The sequence below is a fragment of the Typopeltis vanoorti genome, chromosome 10, assembly GCF_054136105.1.
Source record: "Typopeltis vanoorti isolate ZY-2024b chromosome 10, IOZ_Tvanoo_1.0, whole genome shotgun sequence".
Taxonomy (NCBI): Eukaryota; Metazoa; Arthropoda; class Arachnida; order Uropygi; family Thelyphonidae; genus Typopeltis; species Typopeltis vanoorti.
In genome coordinates, this window is record NC_143558.1 from 4,865,404 (window position 1) to 4,877,802 (window position 12,399).

At 35.9% G+C, this 12,399-nt stretch overlaps 1 protein-coding gene across 4 annotated transcripts in view; it reads left to right on the plus strand.

Annotated features, from left to right (window-relative positions):
• Positions 1-12,399, plus strand: part of LOC150102142 (uncharacterized) — a 385,716-nt gene that overhangs the window by 38,157 nt on the left and 335,160 nt on the right. The window lies entirely within an intron of this gene.

Below are 12,399 nucleotides of genomic sequence, written 5' to 3' on the forward strand. Positions count from 1 at the left end.
TTGCTGTTGTAGGATATCTGTATTAAAATTCAGATTCAAAAAATAAACGAATTGAAAGCTCAAAAAAAAAAATAATACTATAGTATTTGTAAAGCTGTTTGTTAAACATTTGTTTTGTTTTTGAATGCTACGAGCAAGATGTTTGAGGTGTTATTTTATTTTTTTTCTTATTAATGAAGTCTTGCTTAGAAGTGAAATAAATTTATTTAGTTGTTAGAGGTAAAGTGTGATTTTGTATGAGATCTTTAAAAGTTTTATAATGTTCATATCTAAACAAACATTTACAAAATATATTGTCAATTATGATGGAAGCAAAAGCTACCTCTGTATTCATGTTGTTAAAATAATTAAATGAACTCATCTCAGTGCATAAACTATGAAACAAAGAAATGTTTTAAATTTTGGTGATTTCATTGTGAAATTGTGGTTAAATAAACTTTCCTGCGCTGTGAAGAAAAATAGTTATTATCCTAAGACTCTATGGAGTCACAGACTCATCTAGGAGTGCCCTTTTGTTATACACACAGTTCCTCACACTGCACCTTATAAATCAAATTCTCTGCAGACACCCACTCTCAGGCAACGCATACCAGTCATTCACAACTATCCATGCAAAAAACCTTCTCACTCTCTCTCTTGCTCACACCCTCCTTATAGAGCTTCAGGGATGACCTCCTGTTCTTCCATCATTTTATGAAAATCCTCTTCAACATTAATCCTATAGTAGCCCTTTACTAACTTGTATATTTCCATCATTGGTGGAGGGATTTAAAGAAAAAGGTGAGCTGCAGGCACATGATTGGTATAAAGTGCAGGCCAGAAGGGTAACGAGTGTGGTAAAAAAAAAAAAAAGCAATAGTGATTATGAAAGGAAACTAGCTATGCAAGCTAAAGAGAATCCCAAACAATTCTTTCAATATGCTGCAAGCAAGAAAAAAACTGTACACGGCAAAATGATTTTAAGGAATGACGATGGTAAGGAGGTCACGATAATATAGTGGAGTTACTGAACGAGCACTTTGCAAAAGTATATCATCCAGGTGGTGACATTGAAAAAATGAAGGAACCATTAGTTTACACGGGAATTGTGATGAATGAAGTGGAGGTGAATAGTCTATTACAGAACCTTAATGCGAATACATCTGTGGGATTAGATGGTATACTGGCACGGGTCTTGCGTGAAGCGGCTAAAGAATTATCAGTGCCCTTGACCATGTTGTTTAATCTGAGTCTCGGGTCTGGTTTAGTCCCGAAGGTGTGGAAAGAGGGGAAAATAGTTCCACTGCATAAAGGAGGATCCAAGACTACGGTTGCAAATTACCGACCGATCAGCATATCAGGAGTCGTTGTCAAGGTCTTGGAGAAAGTAGTCAAGGGAAAAATATAGGAATGGATTGATGAAAATGAGATACTGTGTGGGGGATAGCATGGCTTTGTGAAGGGTAAATCATGCCTCAGTAACTTGCTCAAGTTTTATAACAAGGTGACGGCTGAACTGGATAAGGGTTTACAGTGATACTGCTGGACCTGGCAAAGGCATTTGACAGGATACCACATGGAATTCTAATCCGTAAACTACAACATATGGGAATGGATATAGGGTTGGTGAGATGGATAGGTGGGTGGTTGATGGAGAGATATCAAAGAGTAGTTTATTCAGGAGTAGAGTACAAAAGACAGCCTGTGACTAGTGGTGTGCTGCAGGGTTCTGTTCTTGGACCACTGCTGTTTAATTTGTTCATTAACAATATAGGGAAGGACCTAAGAGGAACAGTTCATTTGTTCGCTGATGATGCAAAGTTGGGTAGGGCTATAGTGAATAGTCAAAATCTTGCAGGATGACTTGGATAGATTAGAGTTCTGGGTTCAGGAGAATGGATGTCAATTTAATGTGATAAAATGTTAGATTATGCATTTTGGGGTGAAAAGATTAGCAGCAGTATACCATATTGATGGAACTGTACTCCAGGAGATTGATGAGGCCAGGGACTTGGGAGTCTTGGCGGATAGGAAGATGAAGTTTAGGGGGCACATTGCAAAAGTAGCTAAATCAGTTCATCAACTCACTTGGTTGAAAAATACCTTGATGAGCAGAGACAAGCAAGTTATTGTACCTCTGTACCGAGCCTTGATAAGACCTCATCTTGACTACTGTGCCCAGATTTGGTCACCCAGGTTCCTTCTCGATGGTGAGGAGGTGGAGAGGATTCCGAGGCGAGTGACTAAGATGATAGTGGGTCTATGGAATGAACCATATGAGAACAGGTTGAAGATTTGTGGGTTGCAGAAATTAGTTGATAGGCAGAAAAGGGGAGATATGATTGAGACATTCAAATTGCTAAAGGGTTTCTATGGGATTAATTCAGAGGATATTTTTGAGATCAGGACTGGTGGTGGGAGAACTAGGGGACACCTATGGAAGCTAGGCAAGAGTGTGGTTAGCAGGGGTGTTAGAGCTGGGTTCTTTACTTTTAGAGTAAATGAGTGGAATAAGCTGCCAGAGTCTGTTGTAAGTGCTATGACGGTGAGTGAGTTCAAGGCAAGGTATGATAGATACTGTGAGAATGTAATTGCATAGTTGTGTGGACATGATGTTTAGGGCCTCCCTCGATGAGTCTAAGGACTCCCTGGAGTCGCCCATAATAATAGTAATATCATCCTTCCTCTTCTTATCCACTAGACTCTGCAATTTGCATCCTCTCAATCTTTCCTCATATTCAGCATTCCAGAGTTCAAAAACTATTTTGGTCAGTCACCTCTACTGACCATCTCCAACATCTTGTCATTTTTTTTTTTGAATGTTACAAGTGTTTGGCTATTTGAGGAGTAGAAAGAAACACATCAGAAAAAACTGTGGAGTTTCTTTGTCTTAGTATATAAAGACTGGACAGAAATCAGAAGAAAAGTTACAATGGAAGACTGAGAGAGGATATCCTTGTATAAAGAGATAATAGTGAAGTTTATTATAGTCATTAATCCATATAGAATTTACTTCAGTTAAAGCTGAAATGAACTTTATTGCTCTCCAGTTTATATAGAAATGGGTCAAGTAAAGTTTGTTTTATTTAGGATTCTCAGTCAGACAAGTGATTTGTAAAAGTTGATATGATTTTAGTTATTTCTTCAGATGCTTTCATATAGAAGGCAGAGTTTGTTCTGAAGCATATGAAACTGTTGATAAGGTTTAAAAAGGATATTGAGACTTTCATATAAAAAAGTTAATTCATTCTAAAGTGATGATATGATTGATATAGATTTAGTAGTTTATTTAATGGAGCTGGTTGCTACTTTCATGTAGAAAGTGAAGTTATTGAAGTGTCTTGGATGGAAACAAGATGTGTTTTCTTCAGTGTTCCATGATTTGAGATGCATGAAGAATTTGTCTTTGGTTGCGCTATATTGATAACATTTTTGTTGTTTGGTTGGGAACAACTGACGACTTAATTTAAAGATTATCTGAACTGCTTGCACCCATACATAAAATTCACTATTGAACTGGAAGATCACAAAAAAAAAAAAAATTACTGTTCTCTGCATCCTTTGTGAAGTAAATGAAGAAAAAAAAATTATCTTTTCAGTATTCCTTCCACACTCTTCAATTGGACCCATACATAAAATTCACTATTGAACTGGAAGATCACAAAAAAAAAAAAAAAATTACTGTTCTCTGCATCCTTTGTGAAGTAAATGAAGAAAAAAAAATTATCTTTTCAGTATTCCTTCCACACTCTTCAATTGGATCACCAACTTTCTCACTGATCACTCACTACATGTCATGGTGGATAGTTTCCACTCTTCAGATTTTCTTACCAATGCAGGAGCACTCCAGGGTTCCATTCTTTTACTCATTCTCTTCCTCTTGTACATAAATTACCTGCTTTTACTGACTTCCAATCCTATCCATAGTTTTGCTGATAGTAGTACATTCCATTTCTCCTTTTCATTTGACAAACCTTGTTGAGCTCAAGTATTAAAATCCTTAAAAACTGCTGACTGATCTCCTAGCTATATCTCAGTGGGGCAAGGACAATTTTGTAGACTTCAGCGCCCAAAACTCAGTCTTGTCTGATTTCTCTTCTTCTTTTTCTTTTATCTGATTCCCCCTTACTTTTAATGACACCTAGATATTCAAACACAATCAGGGAAGGTAAAGACAAATGTGTGTACCTTTCTTGGCACACGCATTTCAACCATAGCTTTTGCAGCCACCTAAAACTTGTGTACTTTTTTTTGCACAAGATACTACGTTACACCTTCACAGCTGCTAACTCTATATAAATCCCAAATCTGCCCAACCAAAATCCTCTCTAAGATTGCTCGATTCTATCTAGAAAAGGGCAATCCGGTTAATTAATGATCTCCTCTCTCACATATGCACTTCAATTCCCCCCCCCTCACAGATGTTCAGTTTTTGCTTTGTGTCTCTTCAACAGATATGTTCATGGACAATCCAGTGCTTTGCTGGATTGGCCACTATTATTCCTCCACTTTCCTTTAAAATTATTAGAACAGGAACTACTAACTAATACCCTTTTACAGTCTTTTCCATCTTGACACTTACCGAACCAACTTCACTATTTCCTCTCTCATTCCATCTACTTCTGTTCTTGAATAGTCTTCCCTAAAGAATACAACCTTCAGCTGTTCAAAAAAAAAAAAAAAGTAAACAGATTTCCTCCTTTCTTATCCTCATGACCACAGATGGCTATTTGCTGTAGGTCTTGTGACCTTTGTGTGTGGATCAGATATATATATATAAGTATAATGAAAACTGACTGCAACCAGAAGATTTTTACATGTCTCTTCATACCACCATCCATTACACAAGTGAGGCATGATTAAAACATTACAAGATAGAGCCTACAACGTTTTCAGTATGTCAGAAAAAAGGACAGAAGAACTATGCTATTGAGGCATGCTTTCATCCTCAATGGGTACAAACTGAAGACAATTAGCAAATTTCTTGATACACCTTTGACAGCTCATTTAAATAAACAAGATTTTAAAAAAGCAGTTACATTACCTTACACCAAGAATGTTAGAAAAACAAAGATGCAATGGCTTATTTTTTTGCCAATATATGAGATCTGGAGGTTCTTACAACCATGAAAACCTCCATCTCCTTCCATGAAAAAACCAGGAGTTTACAAAATTCACTGTTCTTGTGGCATTTGCTATGTAAGTCAGAAGGGATAGTCTGGAGAGATACACTAGCTTGAACATCTAAAAGACATTTAGAAAATAAAACAGCACAAATTAGGATTGACCTTCCACACAACAAACAGGCCACTAAGTAGTTTGACAAGAAACACAAATGCTCCTTATCTCTACACACTATAATAAAAAGTAAAGTTTAATCCTACACCAAGTTTGGTCTGCTTTCATCAAAAATCTAACAACCACAGACCTGGGATATGGCATGTCATGTCACACAACATGACCACAACAACTAGCATTGTTCCAACATGTTAAGTATTTTTGATATAAGTTTTGTACCCCTTATAATGTAAGTCCAATGACATTGTTTATTTTAATAAACCTGTTTTATGTTTAGATACATGTAGTCTCAATACCAGACATTAAATGACAATTTGCTAAACAACAGAAATATTCATGTTCAATTATAATAATTATTTCCTTCTTTTATATAGTAAGTTATCTATTTTTATTCACACTGACCTGATTGGCTAAATGGTTAGTTTATCTTCTCTTCAACCAAGTAACTGTAGGTTTGAATCCCATCTTTGCATTAATGGGTGTCTTTACATGAGAGATGAATTTCATTCTCCAGTGTGACACCACCCCACATATTAGAGACCTTTATTTATTTTTATATGTCTAACATTGCACTGAAAATAGTACTGCATATTATGATCCCACATGTAAGACTAGAAGAGGCCTAATTCCCCAATAATAGCTTGTGCTATCCAACTTAGAAGTGGGGATTTGAGAGGCCATTATCTGATAAGTCCTCCATGCATCATACACCTTTAAAGGGTACAGTTGGAGAGGTACATTTTAGCATGATGTGGTGTTCTTCCTGAAATGGTTGTACCAAGTCTTGGTTTTCAGCGTATTAGGCAGTTTTCTCATGATGGTGGATAGTGAGTGGTCAGCTAGCCACAACTTGTACAGTACAAAACAATCTGAACAAGCCGAATGTCACCAAGTTTTTGGTTTTAGCATGGTTTTTGTTTCAGTTCACGATAAATTTGGTTTTGGTTTACTATTTTCAGTTTTAGTTTTAGTTTGCTATTTTAACACTCTACAATTTTTATTAATAGTGTTGTGTGTTTTTTTTAATAGTGTAAAAAGCTGAAATTCATAGTGTTTTATTTATTTTGTGTGGCTATAAAGTGGTACATCTCCAAGAAAGCATTCAAAACCATGTACTCTTTCTCAGCACACATCCATGACTCAAAATTCAAATTGCCAGTGAACGTGGTGTTGGTTTGGGTACTGTTAATGCGAATTTAAAGAGGTTTAGGGAGACAGGTACATTTTTTCCTGACAGAAAAGGAAATGGGTACTGTTAATGCGAATTTAAAGAGGTTTAGGGAGACAGGTACATTTTTTCCTGACAGAAAAGGAAAATGTGGGAAGAAAAGGGAAAACTACTTTCTCAAGATCGTTTACTAGTTAGGAAAAGCAAAATGAATCCAAGATTGTCTGCTGTAGACTTAGAGACTTGACAGCTGGTGGGATTAATGTTTTTGACATGTCTGTTGAAGGAAGCAGGAACGGCTACCCACAGACCAAAAAGGAAACAACTGTTGACGAAGACTGTGCAGGAAAAGAGGCTCCAGTGGGAAAAATAGTACAAAGATTAGACTGTAAAGAAGTAGAAGAAGGTCATATTCTCAGATTAGAACCATTACTTTGTCCAAGCAAAGCAAGCAAATCGGTGTGGTTACACAGATCCAGAAAGATGAATTCATCTTCCAACAGAATCTTGCTCCATGCCACTTCAAAAAAAGTTAGAGTTCCTCAAAAATTACAACATCGTGTTGCTTCAGGTAACTCTCTGACATTAACCCAATAGAAATTTGTTGGCCATAGTGAAAAAGAAACTTGGAAAATTAAATTGTGATACAAAGGATAACTTAATATAATCCGTTATTTAAATTAAGGGAATATTAAATCCCACATTGTTTCAAAAATGAATAAGAAACTCAAAGATCGGATTCAAAGAGTTTCATGCCGAATATAGTAAACTATAAAAATATCGGCGACTACTAGTGTAAGCTAAAGCATGTAGTCCAAAGTACGTAGTACAAACTAGGGCAACTCGTAGTAAAGGTAGGGTAAGTTCTGATCGCTATTCTTAGTATTTCCCATAATGTAAAACCCATCTCCTAGGAGATGTATGTTGTTATACATTATGGTGGGAGGTCACTACCCAGACCGGTTTCGATCTTTATCTCAATGAAGGGGGTGCTTAAGGGTCAAAGCTGTATAACTGAGAGGAGACCTTCACATAGCCTTTAATGGAATGTGGAGAACCGACCAGGGCTTCTGACCTAATGTCCAATCCTCACCTTCTCCTGGTGCACCCTGTTGGGTATCTACTTAGATGCTGAACGAACGAGGATGGGCTGGCAATTTGGGATTTAGTCGACCAAATTGTATTCTTATTGGTTAAACCAAAATAAAAAATTATGGTACAACATGACAAAATTTCATGCTGGCTGGGGCGTCGCCCGGTTAAACAAGCCCCCCCCCCCCCCCATTGTTTTCGCCAGGGAACCAGGGCGAACAGCGAAAAGTCAGCTACTGGAACAAATCTGAAAACACACCCCAACTCAACATTACTAGAGTTAAAGATCGGTACTATCAACATAAGAAGCCTGAATGGCAAAGAAATGGAGCTAGCTGAGGAATTAGATAAGTACCAGATCGACATAATAGGGGTAACTGAAACAGAAAAGACAAAAACTAGTGAGATCTTTCTGAGCAATAAATACAAAATGTTATATTCAGGCAATGGCAATCAAGGAAAAGAAGGAGTAGCCATAGTATTCAACACAAAATACGAGGCTAATCTTCTTGAATGGCAGTCAGTCTAAAGTAGACTAATGAGGGCAAATATGAGAATGGGGAACTGGACAATGAGACTTATTTGTGAAATGGTCGCACAGAAGATTCTACTAAGATAGAAGTGAGTAATTTTTTGATGCTTAGAGAAAGCAACTGACACAATGAAAAAGGAAAAGTTGGTCCTTGTTGGGGATCTAAATAGCAGAGTAGGAAATGATTGTCAGACATACAAAAATATTTTGGGAAAATTTTGGAGAAAAGAGCAAAGCTACTAATAATGGCAAATATCTGTTGGATTTCTGCTCAGGACATGGAATAGTTATTACTAACACCATGTTCCAACATAAAAATGTGCACAAATTCACATGGAGAGAAGAGGCAACGAATAAGAAAAGTCTCATTGAGTATGTTATTGTTGATAGTGATGTTTCTCCCTGGTGCAGGACACCAGAGTGTACAGAGGATTTGAAATTGGAAGTGATCACTATTTAGTCTTGAGCAAGATAAAATTGAATTTCATATTGAAAAGAATAACATGTAAGAAAGTTTTAAAGCGAATAAAAATTGAGCAGCTCTCAGATGTGAACTGTAGACTAAAATACACGAAGATTATTGAAAACAAAATGAAAGAGTTTGAGAACTCTTTCATTTTGTTTTCACTGAATCTCCAAGTGGAGATTCAGTGAAAACAAAATGAAATCTCCAAACCTTGGAGATTCAGTGGCAAGCCTTGAAGAAAAACCCTGATTGATTCGGTCAGAGAGGCATGTGGTGAGGTTGTCTGCAAGGATAGAAAAATCAGAACACCATGGTGGACACAGGAAGTTAAAGAGGCAGTGAAGGAAAAGAAGAAAACATATCAAAAGTTCCTGGCAAATAAGTCATTTGTCTCTTAGAGAATACAGAGACAAATGTAAGAAAGCTAAACACTGTGTAAAACTAGCTAAACAAACGTCATGGGAGGACTTTGGTAAGATCATAGAAAATAAATATCAAGAAGGTGGTAAGATATTATGGAGGTTGTTGAAGAAGCTCAGAAATGTAGGAAAGAGTGCTGTAAAAGGAATTAGAGATGATAAAGGTGACATGAAAACAGGAGAAAAAAGATATTCTTGAAGCATGGTGTAATTATTTCGAAAAATTACTAAATGGAACAAGCAGTGATAGCACAATGATAAAAAAAAACACTCAACAGGCATACAGTCAGGAATACATATCCATACTTGAAGTAGAAAAAGAGATCAAAGGCTTGAAATGCGGAAAGGCAGCAGGAGTAGATGATATTCGACCAGAAATGCTGAAGTATGGTGGTATAAAAGTCTTACAGTGGCTGCACTGCATAGTTCAGAAGGCGTGAGCAGAGGGACAAATTCCCAATGATTGGAGTAGAGCTCTCATAGTACCCATATATAAAAAGGGAAATAAAACTGAATGTGAGAATTTCCGAGGTATTTCCCTACCGAGTGTTCCTGGCAAGATCTATGCAAGTATACTTGAGAAACGGTTGAGAAGAATTGAGGAACAGTTTGGCCTGAACCCAGCTTGGTGAAGAACAAGCTGGGTTCAGGCCAAATAGAGGCTGTCAGGATCAGATCTTCACTTTACGACAACTAGTTGAGAAAGCTTGGGAATATGACAAAGATCTGTATTTAAGTTTTGTCGATCTGGAAAAGGCACATGACAAGGTGCCAAGAGAGAAGTTTTCAATACACTACAGTTATATGGTGTCAATGGAGCATTATATCAAGCAATACTTAGTCTTTATTTGAGTTGTAAGTTAGTTAGAATTGAAGGAAGTACAGGCAGATGGTTTAATGTTAAATCCGGTGTGAGACAAGGATCTACGTTATCCCTTCTGTTATTCATTATCTATATGGATCACATTATGAAGGAAAGTATTAGACACGATATCAGAATTGGAGATGTTAATGTCAGCTCTTTGCTTTATGCAGACGATGTTATTCTTCTAAATAAATCTGCTACAAGTTTGCAAGATTCCTTTACTAAATGGAATAACTGTTGTAATAGCTATGGTATGAAGGTCAGCAATAAATAGACAAAGACAATAAAAATAGGTAGAATTGTTGAAAATGTCAACAGTGTTGTGAATGGAGAACCTGTGGAACAAGTAAAATATTTCAGCTACTTAGGCACGATTTTTAGTGAAGATGGTAAATTAAATATGGAAATAGACAACAGAATCAAGAAAGCTAGTATGGTAGGAAATCAAATGAATAAATTTATTATGAAATAAGAGAGAAATTAGTCAAAACACTATATTATCTGTATACAAGACAGTATTCAAGCCAATTTTAACTTATGGATCTGAGAGCTGGATCAGAAGTAAAACACTTGACCAAAGACTAGAGACCGCAGATATGAGAGTCCTGAGTAAGATTAGAGGCGTGAATAGATGGCATCAATGGCAATATCATATTAAAAATGAGGATATTAGAAAAGAACTAGACATTGTTAGCATCCAGAAATGCGTTAAGAGAGCTAATTTCAGGTGGTATGGTCACTTAAACAGAATGGGCGAGGAAAGATTAGCAAAGCAAGTGTTGTCTGCCAGGTTGGCAGGAAAATGACACAGGGGAAGACCAAGATATAGGTGGATTGATACGGTAAAAAGTGCCTTAGACGATAAAAATATAAGATCTGATAATGTTGGAGTCTTGACAAGTAACAGACTGATTTGGAGGAAAATTGTGGATACAAAGTTAGTAATGATGTAAATTTTTCATGTAGTACTATCATATCCTGTACATCCCTTGAGGTTACATGTCAGGAATTTGATGATGATGATTAATTTAAATAATGTTTACATCGCTGAAATGAAGCCTATTGGCTCTTTATTTATGTTAATATAATCCATTATGAACGTATGATTTCAAGATTCAGAAATAAGAAAAATGTATTGTACATTGGTAGAGTCCATGCCTAACCAAATTTATGAACTTGTTAGGAATAGCAGAACACATATAAGTTATTAGATAAAGTTGAAGTTTAATTTTTATACTTATTTTATTTTTATAGTTCTATAGTGGTATTCTACTGCTAATATTTAACCTTCGTTCTTCAACCCATTCTGCATAACCCTCACTATTGAATTGTGTCTTCTGACTTATACTCCGCTTGTTCACTAACAACATTAAGCAACACGATCCAATGTTTCCATACTCTGAGAGCCTACTTTGCAGTTCTTTTCATCACTTCTTCTCTGTGTTGTACGAACTTGAGTCATCAGAGCATTCTTGTCCTAATTATAGTATACATTGAAATCCAGCATGAAGCGAGTCCCATCCGTAATCTATTGACTTTGAGAGGGAATGTGTTTAGATAGTTATAATGCAGCTCAATCAACTGAATGGTACAACATTAAAGTACATATCATTTGTTCAGCTGAGGCAGTCGTGATCACTGTCATTCCATCAAGCATTTTCTTTGTAATATACAATCATAAAGTGTTATATAAAGTGGTCATGAAATTTTATGAAAGAAGGCTGTGATTTAAATTTCATATGAGATTAGTATGAGATTCAAAGCAAATCTAAATAGCTCACTATCATTCTTGAAATACATGAAACACTTGAAGCGTATTACTTGAAACAAATAAACTTTGAAGTGAGGTAATGAACTAAACAAGTAGGGGTGAGATGATTGTATACCTCTGAATTAAGTCAGATTGCATCTGAAATACTATGAACAGATCTAGTCTCCTATTTAGGTGTTAGAAAAATGCTGGAGAAAGTCCAGGAATGAATAGGTACTATGTGTATCAAGACTGTGGGATCGTGCATTTCCCATAATGCAAAGCACACTCATTTTCTGAAGTGTGAGGCAATTTATGTCAAGTCAACTGCTTCTATATACAAGTAGCCTAGTCATGAAAATATTTAATGCACAAGCTTTGCTTACATTTGGGTAACTAATTAAACAATAATGTAATTTGTCAACTTTAATTTACTAGATAATCAAATGAAATAAAAAAACTTCTCTATTGTCTTAAGTTGTTGTTTGAGTTTTTCTTTTGTATGTTTCTAAATTAATGTTTTTATTTGATTTTATAAAATAAAAATTTTATGATATTGATTTAACATAATCCAATTTTAAACATTCAGTACACACATGCTATTGTAATATATGCTGTATTTTAAGTAATTTTAAATTATATAATAGTTGAGTATAATGTTAGTAATAAAAGGCTCCACACATGTAAGAGAAGACTAAATAGAATTTATTACCTAATTTGCCCCATATATTTTGCTCAATATGTCATGAGGCTTCATTCTGGGAGAAGATAGAATCAGCAACAACATTTAAATTATGAATACAAGAATGAGTCATGCATGTGTATAATAT